The sequence below is a fragment of the Triturus cristatus genome, chromosome 4_1, assembly GCF_964204655.1.
Source record: "Triturus cristatus chromosome 4_1, aTriCri1.1, whole genome shotgun sequence".
In the NCBI taxonomy this organism is placed as follows: Eukaryota; Metazoa; Chordata; class Amphibia; order Caudata; family Salamandridae; genus Triturus; species Triturus cristatus.
Window position 1 is genome coordinate 1035054248 of NC_140585.1, and position 15379 is coordinate 1035069626.

A 15379-nucleotide genomic window follows, 5' to 3' on the forward strand; every position below is an offset into this window, starting at 1 on the left:
AAAGAAAGTTTGGTGTAGCAAATATATGTTACAGAAATGCGACTAAGGATTAATCTCATTTTAAAGGAAGTCCCATTTTCACAACCCAGGAGGAAGGTTGCATCAATCAATCAATCTGGGATTTAGAAAGCATGGCAAATAACCCTAGACACATGTATTGCTCTCTGCTTTGTGGTGGTTTGTTCATTCGAACAGCCACGTCGTGAGTTCTTTCCTGAATTGTGGGAGTGATGAGGCCATTCTGAGGTGCAGGAGAAAGGTTGTTCCAAGCTTTGGCCGCTAGGGACCTTAATGTCAGGCTGCCCACTGAAAATATTTTCTGGCCAAGGGCCTCCAATTTCTTAGATTCTGTATCATATCAGCAGGAGCCCTGGTAAGTGCCCCAGGAGCTTGCCTAACAACATGCGGTTTGAATATTTATGCTGTCGGCGAAGAATGAGAGATGAGAAGAAGGGCTCCCAGTAAAAGGGCTAAAACATCTGGCCAGAACCTTGATGACTGATGTAGAAATGCAAGGTTTTCCTTGGCTGTCAAAATAGGCTCCAGAAGGTTATATTTAAAGAGGACTAATGGCTTTCAACAGAGTAAAAAGGAAGTTCAAGCACCTCCGCTACTTTCCTTATAGCGGAGTGATACAGGTTTACTTCTCTGGTAATGGGGGACATACAGAAGTGATCAAGTCTGGCTCCGGAGCAGTATAAATGCCACTAACCACTGCCAGAGCTTGTAATCAGGATCTAAGGCTAAAATAAAATGACCTCCTCAGGATTTTCCTCCAAAAGGAAGAGAATCAGTACCTAAAACAGAATGGACCATGTCATCGCAGGAAGATTGCCTTCTATACAGTTCCTCCTCAAACACCCACTGAGCTTTCCTTCAGGATCTGAACAGAGGAAGCTCTGAGGGGCCTGAAGGCAGAGCGGAAGCCCTTGTCACAAAAGCAGAGGTCAGACTCCACGATCGAGGTAGGGTAGGTTGTAGATGGAAAAAGGTATCGGTGCTGTTGGAGGCACAGATATTGGATGTCAAGGCTAAAAAATAAAATTAGGCAAACAGGGCTAAGAGAAAGCCCGCCGACGAAAGACACCTCACAACCCTAAAGGTCATGTTTGGTCTAAAGACACTCCCAAGAAGATTATGGTCCATCTGAAGCAGTCAAACATAGCATTGAGGAGCATAGCAGGGTCCTAGCCCAGAGAGGGAAACTATAGAAAGGCCTGCTGAGCCTAAGGCTTCAGCGCCGGATCATGCTGTATGAAGGGCCTGGAAGCTTTGGACACCACTTCTATTAGGATTGGATCTTTGACCAATTCAGGCTCTGAAGATGAATCCTAGGGAGTCTGGGATAATCTCAGTACTCGCCTTTGGAGTAGCATTTTGAATATTCTTCATGTCGTCTCTTTTTCTTGTGCTTCTTCGTTGACCTCGAAACGTAAGCCTCTGGTGACTTCCACTGAGAGGCATGTTTCCTGCTTTGGCAGTCTCACAGGCTCTGGCGGGGAAGCTGTGTTAGGGTCTTGGCATGCATTCTCGAACTGGAATTGCAGGTTTTGGTATTGTGGTCAGACTCAAGCCATCAAAGGCAATCATCATTAGGTTCTGAAATAGACATGTGTTCATCACATCTAACACAATATTTGAAACCTGAGGGTTTTAGGGGTGTACCACATTTTTGTAGTAAAATCTTTGAGAGGTCTCTACAGAGCGATCTCAGAATCCACAGTGCTGAAGAAAAACAACTGATGTGGCACAATTGATGAGGCACTTTACACCACAATGAAGTCGACTCCGGTGTCAACATGGAGCAGGCAACCCTTACTAGCGTGGGAGAGCTATGAAAACGTTCCAGATCCAGTCTGCACTGGGGATATTCAGAGGATGAGGAATTCCCAGGTACACGTATCCATCAGAAATCAGTTTATGATTATAATCTTCATTAAGGACATCTTGGCAAAGGCATAAACTCAGTGAAAGAATCAAATGTTTATTCTATATTCATACTTTTTGGAAAGGCCAAATATATGTTTTCTGGTATAAAGTACTATGCAGGTAAATATCCAAAAGAATGCTATATACAAATTTTTGAAGGACATTGGGGGACCTCTAAAGCAATACTTAAAGCATTTATATGTGTCCCCTAAATAACAATTCTGTGCCCCATCCATGCCGTGGTGTGAAAAAATACTTTTCGGCAAAGTTGGCCACCACCACTGCCCACTCGGACTGGAACGTGCCTCAGAAAACTAAATGCAGTCATATCACTAATGCAGAAACGCTCTTCTGCCATTAATGCAAGTACAACACAACTTAAAATAAACTCCTACCAAGCCCAACACCACTAGTCCTGTTTTTAAGACAACCCAAAACAGAACTGAGAAAACAAACCCATAAACACCAACTGTGTAGGCCTCATTGAAGGAAGTACAACTCTACATGCTTACTTCTGTATCAACTTGCAGAAACCTCAAACCACATAAACAAGGTATTTAAACCAGTATGAGCACTTTGGCAGCAACACAAGGAAGAAGGTGATGTCCTTTAAGAGGATATTAAACATGGTTGGATGTACCGTAGATTAAATCATCTTATTTTCTTTTGGAAATTCATGCCACTAACAAATCATTTGGTCTGCACTTCTGTGGGGTGAACAAAATATTATACAGTTTTTAGCCATCTTGTGGCATCCATCTTTGTTTTCAAGGAATTTGATGTGTTCCTTTAAATATATATTTTTTTTCATTTGCAACCATTTCAATTGCGTAGAAGAAATTCTGAGGGTGCCTTGCAACCCCTATTCCAGAGCTATTACACACCAGGAAGGCAGGCTGAGATAAACTGTACACAAGGCTCCAAGCGTGATCAATAACCGAACATTGTGTTAGACCTTCAAACACACTGCACAACTTTCTACTGCTACCATAAAAAGTGCACAACTTTCTACTGCTACCATAAAAAGTGCAACATTATTTTCTCTTTTCAGCACTACTGCTAATCAGCCACATAAAATACAGCTGTATGTGGATGGCTGCTCACAAAATGGCATCATAATATTAGAGAACCATGGCTCCTTTCCTAAGTTCCCTATCGCCACCTACTGCAAAGCTGTTTCTGGAGAACCTACTGAGCAGACCACTCTGTTAACAGCACCATACTGCACTGGCAATCACCAGGCATCACAATTAAAGCTCCACTTTAGACCATGAGATACAAGCAAGTGTTGAAAACAACTACTGATACAAATGAAGAGAATATAGCGAAATCATACATCTTAGTGATTACAATAAAGATTTGGAAACCCAGACCCTGAAAGTAGAATGCATACTTTCTGAAACTCTTTACATACACCTGCACATGCAGGGATAATTACTGAACACACAGAGTTATACCTGAAACACTAATGAACAAGGAAGGGTTTTCTGAATAGCCTGCTTAACTTTCATCACGTAGGTCCGATTTTCAAAGGCCTGAAGAAAGACAAAAATCCAAAGCCAGGCGATTTAAATCTTTACTGACCACTCTTAAGGTCATGGGTCAAGAAACTACAGTCCTCCTTTTGAAATGTTAAAAGACAAATACCATCTTGACTTTTTTCCATAAATAGCATGATGGTTCTAGGCAACTCAAGAAGTCCTATGCTGTTTACAGCTCTTCAAGATTCTTACAGACAAATCTATTCTACTACAAGGCTGCCCACACCTGCATTGCAGTAATATACTTTGTAACTGAGCAGACGACCCTAAAACGGCAAAACACTTTATATGGTGAGATGAAGCTCTTTGAAAGATTACCTTGTTTTAGAGTCGAGCCTGGCCTCTGCTGGTTACAGATACTGGAGCCTCACACAAGTTTACTCCGAAGCAGAGGCCATCACGATTTTGTAAACCTCCACCATGACAGCTATTGTATGTAGGTATATTAATGACAGGGTCTGTGACTGCTCACTTATGCTCAGAGATTATTTAACACAATATGTGTTGTTGATGGTGGTGGGTCTAGCCTTTTCAAGCATACAAGTATGGGGCTTCTGGAGCTCCGTTCCCCAGATACTATACTTTTACCCAGCTGCTTCAAACTAAATCATATTCTTATGACTGCAGTGTGCTTTAGAAAGCATGATCACTAAATCTGCTAATCCTTGTCCCATGCAGACAACATTCTACTTCTATGTCATTCCTTCAAATAATGCTCACTTCCAATCCACATTAGCAAGAAAAATATGGTCCAGTTTGCCAGTTGTGTTTTTTTTTTTTAACTTCCATACCTCTTTCTATCATTTGCGTTCAGTAATACCCCAACATCTGTCCAAACTTGACATTTCACTCCACTAAGACCTTAGTCAGCATGATGAGTTACTGCAAAATCCCTATCTGGGTTTCCATCAATACGCTATAGGTATTGAAGGGGGGAGGGGGTGAGGGTGGTTCCGCCCTCTGAAGAACCTAAAGAGGCTTCGAAAAATCTACCTACCCACTTACCATGGCTAGTCAGGTTTTATCAGGGCAAGCTATTTTTAGGGCCTACTGGCCCATTCTGGCGAGGGCACGAGCTGGCAGAGAAGAAATGCTCTGTTCATTCAGGAAGGGGATGAGCAATAAGGATGCCTTTAAATCTTATCCTATTTGCTGCGAGTTCAAGACAGGGGCCAAAGGCCAGCTTATATCTTCTTACAAACCGCTGCTTATTTTCTCCTTTAGCCTGGCGTTTACTTTTCTTTCTTTGACTGCAATGTTAACGTTTTTTTTTTTTGTTTAACTGTCTGAGATTCGTTTTGGGGTAGAATGAGGGTCAAATGAAAGACTGTAGGAGGTTAGGTTTTGTTTTAACATTTAAATGGTTTGTAAATTAACTTTACAAATACTGCACAATATATCAGCACTTAAGAAATCACTTTTTTGTAATGAAGTGTGATGGAAATAATAGGATGAAAACAAATCAGAACACTTTACTCAGTGATGAGCAAAGGATAAAGATTTGCTGAAACTATTTCCGCATATTTATACATGCTATAGTTTTTTCAGTAAAACTGCATGTCAGTCGTTAAGTATGTGGCCATTTCAATGAAAAATGTGCCGTTTGTAAATGAAAGTGAGCTACCACATCATGCTTTACTGATATTTTTTATTGTTAAGAGTTTTTTCAACTGAACTGCGAGACATTCCTGCCTCCGCCCTGATGACAATGGTAATAGTGAACAAAACTCAAGTCAAGGGTCATGTGTACCCTATATGGGAGCTACATTCTTATTATACATAGAGCAAAGGTTTAGTCTATTGGATTAAACTAAATATTTGTTTGCGCAGCAGTCATATTGAACTCACATAGTTGAATGTTCTCATACGTGATGAAGAAAAATGCAACTCCGTGGAATAAAATATTTGCCTAGGTTCACACAATTTAAGACCAACTTATAGGTCAAGCGCATAACAGTAAGGTTGAGTACATTATTCAACTCACTAGACCTCAAGCCCTGGTAACAATGTATGATTTTTTGAGGACGGCTATAGAATTAGTTGTCAATACCTGCTGTTTGACCTCATCTAGTGGTTTGGTACGGTCTGCTTTCCCCCACCCCCAAATCTTTGTTTCCCACTATAAAAGAAAATCCTGATGGAAAGTGACCAAAAGTGACTTTCAATAGAGCATCTTGAACGCTACAAAGCAACCTTAAACCGATGTAAACTAACAGACATTTTAATGAATGTTAATTTAAGGAAAATAATTAACTTACTGGTTAAGCTCAAACATTTAACATGTGTAAAATAGTTACACATCTATATATTTGAGAAACCGGAGTGAAAATTGAAAGAATGGTTAAACTTAAGTCAACAACTCAACTAGGACTTTTCAAAAACATTTTCCAAAAGAAAGTTTGGTGAAGTAAATAATAGGTTACAGAGGGATGACATGGATGAACCTCACTTTATATGAAGTCACACTTTTGCAACTGTAATAAGTTTGAACCTCTTGATCAATCTGTACCAAACGTGTGGGGGAAACCATTGTACATGAAGAGTGTGCCAAATTTGGAGCACATTGCTAGGATGGTTATTCATGATAAAAGGATGGTCCCAAATTTTCGGAATGATCCCCGATTAGATGCAGTTACTTTCAAAAGCTTGAAAGCAAGATTGTTGATGCTTTGCTTTAAAAATAAAATGTTCACATAAACTATGAAACTAGTAGAAAAGGTTTTCCTAATTACTGTGAACTTTTAGGTACCATTTCTTTGAAGCATTATTTAGTAAAACGCGTTTGATACATGCTGGTGTTTCCCCAAAAATATTTATAATGGAAAATCAGTTTCAACCAGATTATGGGTTGTCAGCCTTCTGGTTTTGTCACTGCATGTCTTGTTTTGTCTTTTTTTGTAAAACTTTAGTGTTGTGGGAGCTGCCAGGCCATCACCATAACAACAAAAACATTGGCTAAAAGCAAAAATATGTTGTGGTCTCAAAAAGCTTCCACTGCCATGGTCTCAAAAAGCTTCCACTGCCATAGTAGCCATTGAAGGAAAACTTATTTTTGTTGCAGATATGAGATAGACATTAAATAAAAACAAAAAGTTATTGATTAATGCCAGACCTAACTAGGGCTCAAATCTTAACGTCACAAAGTGCACCCATGGTGCATGTCCTTGCATTAGTGAAGACCTATTGCTTTCATGAACTCAAAATAATTCAAAGAAGTAGGCTTGGAAATTATACTCTTAGAAAATGTTTGGGAATTGCGTTTTAGTAGAAGAGCATTGTGGACATAGTTTTCGATTCAATGCCATTGCCAGTTATGGCTTCAATGAAGGCCCCCCCATTATGTTTCCTGGACAACCTTGCCTCACTGCAAGGAAAAGGCAAACAAAACACCACAGCTGCAACCAAGACCTTTAAGCCAGAAGCTGAAATCATGCATGCCACAGGCCATGCTACAGTTCTCATAACGCCAGCAGAAAGAAAAATTGTTGAAGTCCCAGGGTCAGCAGCTGATACCAACAGTGCTGTTGACGCCACACGATCCTTTTCCCATTTACTCACCCATATGTTTGGGCACCGCCTGCTTAGCTCAGAATGACTCACTTGTGCCTCTATGCTACAAAATTCACCAAATCCTTTGGGGCCGACTGAGCAACAGTATGGCCATCACCCACTCTCCAATGAGAACAGCTGCTTTACAAAATGGCTGCCTTATTATTAAAACAACATACCTTTTTACAATTCATTATGGCGGCCATCAGATGCATTTAATATAATTCTCTCTAGATGTACTGATTGAAGGCTCTCTGCAAACACCTCAAACCCTTCCCACAATACTACTGTGCAACAGTTACACTACTCCTGAGGGCTAGCAATGCATGCTCTGATGTAGCGAATTCTCCCTAATTTTTGCATCTACCCACTTTTTTCTGAGGTCATGGCTGGGTGTTTGCCTGAAGTCTTCAGACTAAATGGCATGGTCAACGAGATGCCACTTCAAGTAATTGAGAATGAAGTGTGGTGAAGGTACTGGTATTCCATGGTATCAGAGCATGCGATTAATAATATACTCCTAGATTTCTTTAGCTCCATCACCAATCTACCTTTGACCCTTCTGATAGTAACATAAGCACCCCCATTTGAGCCATATTGCTCTTTGTCCCAGAGCAGTGTACGTCAGGAAAGGTCACCACATGCTCCCCCGTCTTATATTTCCAGAGTCGGAGTTGGTGATAGGGTTCAATGACCTACTATCATCCATCTTTGTGTTTTAATGTGCTCACCTGACAGTCCCAAGCAAGGGAAAAAAAACGTCGGAAGACCTGCCTTAAAACAACCAGGCCTCTTAACATGTACACACTGGACCCTGTAGCAAATTGGCACCCAGTCTAAAGTCTGAGAGCGGGCCTGATGAGTCTTCTACACTGGAAAACAGGCAGTTTTGTCACCTCTTTAAGAGGAGGGGAACCAAGAGTTTGGCAGGGTCAGACCACAACCAATTTACAGAGCTTCTGATATTCATACAAACTCTAAATGTCCCACAAACTTAAATAATTAGTTTAACAGACCAATGCTATGTGTGTAGAAACGGGCACATGCAAGCTCTTATCACACACCATCTGGTCATGTAACATCATTAATGAAATGACGATCTACCATTTAAACAAGTTTCAAGTAAATCTAAATAGGTGACACGATACGAGACAGAGCTACAAATCTTATATCCATTTCCACTCCATTCCTTTCAAATTAATAGCTTCTGCTCCCCCCCCCTGCCCCCCCCCCCCAAAAAAAGAAAAGGTGCATGTTAAGGTGGTTCCTCGCTGTGCTCAAAGAAAATACATTTTCCCCAAGGCCTTAGAAATTTCAGTGGGCTGGGAAGTTCATGTGCAAAAGGAAGAAAACAGGATTTTACTAAAGCCCATAACTGCCATATGCCATTCATTTTTTTGAAATGTGCGAGTTTAAGAGATGGAGCAAATATAAAGGGTCTAAAACCATGGAATTTACGTTCCATGGTGTGGGTCACTGAGAAAACAAGCGTTTGCAAAGACAACAACATTAGGTTTAAAGTGCTAACACATCTAAAGCAAGCACATTAAAGCCATACAAGGAAACAAAAAGGCAGACTGTACTGAAGGCTGCCATTCCCTTCAATACAGTTCTGTTTTTGCTTCTATTTCAAATAAGGGTCGGATGGCAAAAGACCAGTCATCAGTTTCTGTAACACAAGAATAAAGGAAGGACTAAAATGGATTCCTTGCCTTCGGACCTTATTATATATATCTAGTCCCAGAGGTTGGAATTAGAAGTCACTAAGAATGAAGCATACAGAAAGCAAAAGGGGGTTGGGGTGAGAACTCAGGAGTGTGTCAGGAAGGGCGTAGTACAAGCCTATGTACAGAAAAAGGAAGGGTGGTTTGAGTAATGAGAGCCGGGTGTTAGGTTGACAAGAAGCACACATGGGATGGAGGGAGAGGCGAAGTAGAATGGGGGTAGGGCAGAGGGCAACTAGGAGCAGACAGGAAATAAGGGGGAACAACGGGAGAGATGAGAAGGTGAACCTCTAGGAATGCACAGAGAATTAAGGTGAAATAATGGAGTCAGCAGGAGCTAAAAGAAAATGCTACAGATATAAAGCAGGCCGTCATGAAGATCTATGTAAATATTCAAGAGGAGGTTGAAGCACACGTCCAAACAGCAGGGCTGTGGACTTCCTATAGATCGACACCCAGGACATATTGTTTGGGATCAAGGGCAGACAGTTTTGATGTTGATTTTGTCCTTGGGACAAGTATGCCCAACACCTGCAGCACAAACCCTTTGGCTGCCAGTTTACAGTACCACATTATGGAAGGGCATTGTCTGCAGGTAAGGCAATATTTGTGTCCATACGTTAATGCTGTTTGAACTTGTATTTATGGTTCATTAATACAAAGTCTTTCTTATTAGGGTGAGCCCTCTAAGGAAATGTAAGCACGGACTGCACTACTGAAAGTGGTTCCAGTGTAACAATGTGTACACAAGGAAAAGTTTAACAATATCAGGCGAAATACATAGCTCCAAAAATGCTCACTAATTAGTTGCAAATATCTTCAGAGGCTTGAAAGCAAGATCGATGATCCTTTGCTTTCAAAATTAAAATGTTCACAAAAATTGCAACAAGGAAACAAAACGTTTTGCTTAACTACTGTGAAATTTTAGGTGATATTTCTTTGAAGCATCATTTAGTAAAATGTTTAAGCATGCTGATATTTCCCAAAAAAATTCATAATGGAAAAATAAGTGCAACCAGTTTCAACAAGATAATGGAAAATAAATGAGCATTGGAAAAGCCAATAGGTCTGATACTGGTGGTCAGCCTTTTGGTTTTGTCAGTGCATGTCTTGTTACATTATTTTTTGGGTAAAACTTTGTGGGAACTGCCAGACCGTCATTATTTTAACAAACATTGGCAAAAAGCATTAACAATTTTTGGTCTCAAAAAGCTCACTTTGCCACATTAGTCCCTGGCACTGAATAAATCTACTTTGTGTAAGAAAGAAAGAAAGGATTTAGTAACAAACGTTCTTGGTTAACTAAAGACCTAATTAGGAGCCTAATTCTTTAGGAAAGTTACATACCTGCACCCATCATATCTGACTTTGCATTAATGCAGAGATGCAGCTTTCATGAATTCACAAAAGTAGGCCAGGAAACAGTACTCCTAGAAAATATTTGTGAGCTGCTTTTTAACACAAGCAAATATGCAGATGTAGATTCGCTCATGAGAAAATCTGCTGAGCGCCTGCAAATTCACTAACCCTTCAACCACTTTTTGCCAACCCTGGAAGAAGTTTTACTTATGCCATTGTCGTAAATGTCCAACCTTTCTCAGTACGGGAAAAGATTAGAGAAGAGCTGGCGAAAAAGGCTAAAACATGCAATTTATGGGTTTGCATAGACTCAAAAAAGCCATTACAACCCCAGAACAAATGCTTAAGGTTACCACCAGCATGAAGATCTGCAGGAAGGTGCAAAATAAGGAAATTGCTAGAATTCAATCCCAACTATAGTATGAGCCCTGGCATAAATGAGAAAGGCTAATATCAGAGCTTTTACATAATTAAATTATTGCCATAATTTGTCATTGCACTACGTGGCAACAAAGGCACAAGTTATTGATTTTACAGGACATGTAGATTTATGAAGCAACCTGTTCCATGGACAAGTAGATATTTTATTAAATTCCACACCCCTGAAACAGTCAATAACATCAAGTGAGAGATCAATGCTCCAGTGGGCTAAGCCAAGTCTGAAGTCAAAGGCAGAAATAGGCTGGTGGAGGAAGGACAATGTTTAAAAGTGGCGGAAACAAAGCCCACTATTTGTATACTGCCATCAAAAGTTCAGTTTCACACATCTGCGCTGTCAAAACCAGACTTTAATAAGAGTGTGTGCAATGACAAAATAGAATCAAGTTGTTTGTGGTTTCATGTAGAACTCAAAAGTATGCAGATAGTTCTTGTACTTCCAAGTCCTGTTCTGCCCTTCTCTACAACTTCACAAGTGGTCTCAGCGGCATAACCACAAAAAAGACACGTAACTGTATTAATTAAAACTAGCAAATCTTAACAAAGGTGGATATAATTTTGCATTTCAATTGATAGGCCCAGGACTATATATTACTATAGGTTTTCATATGGTATCTGAAATTATAAAGGAACAAGAAACCGCAGAAGACCTTCACTGCAACTGTCTTACTTGTTTTGTTATATTTGTCCCACTATGAAATGTATACAACACTATGAATGCACAGCATGTAATAAACAACAGCAAGATCATGTGCAAGGTATGCACTAACATTATATCAGGCTCCCAGAATAGTGTGACTGCACCAACCAGTTGGCATAAGGTAGACCCTGGTGCAATCACATGCAACCGGGTGTTGGGATGGTAGCTCATGTTTAAAACCTCAATATTTTTGACTAAGGACAGATTATTACGAATGAAGAAGCAGCGGATTAATAAAGTGCTGAAGTAAATGTTCCAGCAGACAACTGTACCTCTAATTTCTCTATATTCCCACTACAGAAAAAGAACTCTGCCTAACTCTTTCTCTGCACTGTCATTTTGTTCTTTAAGAAACAAACAACAAAATATGACTCTTCAGTTCCTATTCAACCTAGTACCTCATAGAAGAAATAATTATTTTGCTCTACTTGTCAAAATAGTGCTACGACTTACAGGTCAGGTCCTTCATACTTTAAATCTAATTCTTAATTGCACAACTCTCAACTAACTTGCAGAAAATACATGCTTCTACTCCAGTACATCTTAAATAAATCTTGTACAAATTGAAGCAGCTTGACTGGTGGAGTCTGGAAGATAACTTGCTAGCTAAGTATCAACTCCAAATATTTACTGCTGCCATTTTTTTCAATTACATATTAGTGAATAGGATGCCAAAGTTGCTGTCAGCTATTACGAATTGTGAAAGGCACCACTACTCCATTCCTGTACATGGTAGAAGTTAAAAATAAAAAAATGGCTTTTCAAACAAGCATTTATACTTAATTGTGGCGCTGACCGGTAACTACAATTTTAAATTTTATAAAAAAAACCTTTGGCAGGGCATAGATCATGAAAAGTTGCTGCCAAAGCGGTGCCAATGTGCTCCTTCACTGGGTAGCCTCCTCAGAGAGCAAACCCTTCCTTTGGCATACAGCACTTCCCAAAGCAAAAGGGTAGGAATGTGTGCAAAACTATCCAAGAAGGTCCAGTGTTCTGCTTTAGCAGTCTCCATAGTATTCTACTAAGCTGCTACACGAAAATAGTGAAAATGTGATGCAATGCATGGTAGACAGTAAGTCACAGAGATCCTTACTACAAGATAAAATTCGGAATTATTGCTGTGTGGAGCTGTAGTACATTAGGTAGGTTTGATATGGCTTCTTCAGCAACAGGCAATAGATAGAACATATCCTACCTAGAATAATTAAGGTGCTGCGGTAAATTACAAGCAGATACACACTGTGCTGCAGCAAATTTCAAACAGATATATACTGTTCTATTGCAGAAAGTTTTTATTAAGACAATTATATTTATTCTACTAGTCCTTCTCAAAGGATTTAAGAGAGAACATTTGGTAAAATGAACATACAAATGTAAGGGCATTGGGACTAGACATCAATCCTCTTCAAACACAGACATGCTACGCATAGAACAACGTGTCCTTTTCTGACAAATCCTCAAGTTCCTTCTGCAGTACAGTTGTAGCGCAAACGTAGCTAAGAAGCAATGGAGTGCGCTTCATTACATGGGGGTTTTGGAGGCAATCTACAAAGACGTACACACAAATTGAGATTACAACAAAGATTTCAGATTTTGGGCACAGGGAGATTGTGTGATTAGCTCAAATACGTACAAGGATTTGAGACCAAGATTTGAGCCTGGGACCCCAGGTTCCAAAGTAAGCAGCTCTAGCCACATTTCCGCTTTGTGACCCATTTCACTTTTTTTCACTATTATCCATTTCATCAGTAAAGCACTAAATGACTTAGCTAAAAGTCTGGCATAATCGCATCTAGCTTCAACGAACAAACAGCAGTTTGATTTATTTAAAATAAAAAAAATAAAAAAGACAGGAAATCTCCTCATCACATGAACAGCATACAACAAACTTAAATGACTTGTTTTTAAAAACGGATGCTCTACTTCAGGGTCCTAGAAGGCCGTATCCATCCCAGATTTTAAGATAACTACATTTACCTAAATGGGGATATGCTAAAAATTTGGCATGGACCCGGCCCTCTAGGGCCGACTTTGGAGAACCCTGCTCTAGTTGTACGGTACGCATTCTAATAACAGAAGTCTGAAAGGGCAGCGGTGGCCTTCCAGATATTCTAAGCTGTAGATAAAACAAATCTCTTCTACACGTGTACAACCTACTGATAGAATTTCGTTACAAGAACCACGTATCCCACGAAATACCTACTTGAGCTGGTGGTGTTAAAATAATATTGACAGTTCTCCACTCTCGCTAAAACAAAGTGAGAACCTCATTCTCGCTTCAGCCAATCCACAGTACCTTAACAGGAGGGGCTTCGATATTTGTACCCAGGTATGTCACAAAACAATACGTTGTTTCTTCAATTAGTACCCAGTCCCTGGTGCGCTTACTGATATCGGCACAGCACACAAGGAGCGGCTGGGGGAGTACGCTCAGCGCTAGGAAGCATGGAAATGCGTTTTGATGTAGGTCTTACTTGCTCAGAGTAATTCAGTTTGAATCAACTTATCTCTTCTTAGGGCTGCCTGGTATGACAATAGCAAGCGTTGGTGTGCAAGTGCTCCATCGTCTTGAGACAGAAGGCCTACACTTTAAACGAAATAGCGGAGCAGCAAGCGCTGCCACAAACGACACATGTAATCAAGCGTGCCCAACAAAACAGTTCCCTTTTGGAAAAATGTGAAGAGACCTCCCTATTGTCCAGCGGTCCACCACATCCATCCATATTGCCGATAGGAGTCCCTAGTACCATGCACTAATGCAAAAATAATTCGTAGCTAAATTAGCAACGTGTAAAACACGTGTCCAATTTCCTACCACGGTCATCCTGTACGGATGCACCTAGGACCGGGAAGAGACAATTAGCTGTTTACATGTTTAATTCCTTAAGAACCCACACGTTTTACCCCACTGACAGTATAGTTCTTACTATATGACAAATACTCCTCCTAGACTAAATTTGAATGAAGTGGCTACAAACACGTTACACATTTGTGCAACTATATAAAACTATACGGCGAAATAATTTTTTGCACCAGAATGGATATTTGAAAGCTAACAAAAATACCTGTCTAGAACAAAGCAGGAGGAAGCGAACATTAAAAAAACACAGGTCCCGCACAGCAGATAAAAACGTCCCCTAACGGCCAACGTAATTCAAGAGGTTGTTACATATCACTGACAGCACCTGCATGATGCTCTCTGAGCGGGAATCAACCACGAGCAGCAGCATCCCGGCTCGAGCTGAGGTGGGTGGCCAGGGTGCAGCTAAGCCCCGCCCCTCGCGGAATGATGGGTGCAGAGCCTAGGGAGGTTAGTTCCGCAGACAAGTAGCTGCGGAGCTGGAGGAAGCCCTGTCTATCACACTCACCGCCCTCGCAGCTGCCCTACGCAGTGGTGCAGGCCCGTTGTGGGATGTATGCCCCGACTTTAACCAGTCGGCCGGCGTCCTGCGCACACAAGTGGCACTCTGCGGTGGCGGCACAGGGTGGGGCCTGGGTCCAGGGGCAGAGCCACCGTGCTCTGGAGGGAGGAACGGAGGGGCGCAGAGGGCGACGCGCTCCTGACGTTCGCAAAGGCCGAGTGGCTCTCGGTTTCAGGTGGCGGCAGAGTAGTTTCTGCTGCAGTGGCGTTAGACTACAGCCTTAACGAATAGAGTACTCACCAGCATCCACCTGGTTTACGCGGATCAAAGGGGTATTTCCAGATGCCTCAGTCCAACCGCCAACTCACTTGGGTAATGGGCAAAATCGCCCAGTGAAAAATCAGGGAGCCCGCCCACTGTCAGAGATAGGTACGTGCAGCAGGCAAATTCTATGCCGGGGCACGTGCACTGTCTGGATTAGCACAACCAATGATCAACTGGCAAGCATTTGTTTGGGCAATCCTAGTCCGCGGGACAATCATTTGGGGCCAATAGCCAATGGACAATGAGAACTCAACCAGCTAATCACGACGACTGTGCTCACAACCAATTAAATCTTATCAATCTTTCCCACTACAAGTACAAGATGCTTTGCCTTACGCGATTGGTTGCGAGCATTTGGTTTCCCAAGTTCCTATACTGCTCGCTTCGAGAGCAGGACAAAGACGTTTATGAAGAACTATTTTGAAATAACAGAGTTCACTCCGAAATAACGAA

General features: G+C 41.1%; 1 protein-coding gene across 3 annotated transcripts in view; it reads right to left on the reverse strand.

Moving 5' to 3' along the window:
- Positions 1-15075, reverse strand: part of ZNF800 (zinc finger protein 800) — a 152568-nt gene extending 137493 nt beyond the window's left edge. The window contains exon 1 of one of the 3 annotated variants that reach the window (XM_085653968.1): positions 14903-15075. The gene's annotated coding sequence lies outside the window, so the exon portion shown is untranslated. Of the gene's footprint in view, positions 1-14425; positions 14476-14608; positions 14764-14902 lie in introns of those variants that run through there. The other 2 variants (XM_085653969.1, XM_085653970.1) reach the window with 2 other exon arrangements.
- Positions 15076-15379: the final 304 nt, after the last annotated feature.